Source organism: Cystoisospora suis, assembly GCF_002600585.1.
Source record: "Cystoisospora suis strain Wien I chromosome Unknown contig_2660, whole genome shotgun sequence".
Lineage (NCBI taxonomy): Eukaryota > Apicomplexa > Conoidasida > Eucoccidiorida > Sarcocystidae > Cystoisospora > Cystoisospora suis.
This window is the reverse complement of record NW_027155458.1, coordinates 13254-13525: the sequence shown is the minus strand read 5'-3', so window position 1 is coordinate 13525 and position 272 is coordinate 13254.

The window sequence follows — 272 nt, the reverse complement described above, 5'->3', positions numbered from 1 at the left end:
GTACGTGATTGACGAGGTTTTAGCGCATCGGGAGGTGAAAGTTAGAGGCGTTCCCGGGACAGTATTCTTAGCTAAGTGGTTAGATGGGTCAGAAACGTGGGAGCCTGCGGAAAACGTAGCAAATGCGCATGAGTCTATCAGAAAATATTCTAGAAGACAGAAACGTTGGGTGAGGTCGAAGCGAACACGTTTCCAGGCACGTTCGCAACCACCTCAGCGAAGTAGATAGCCAAAGAGGGGTGAGGGGCCTCGAGACCTTCGGTCGCGGACAC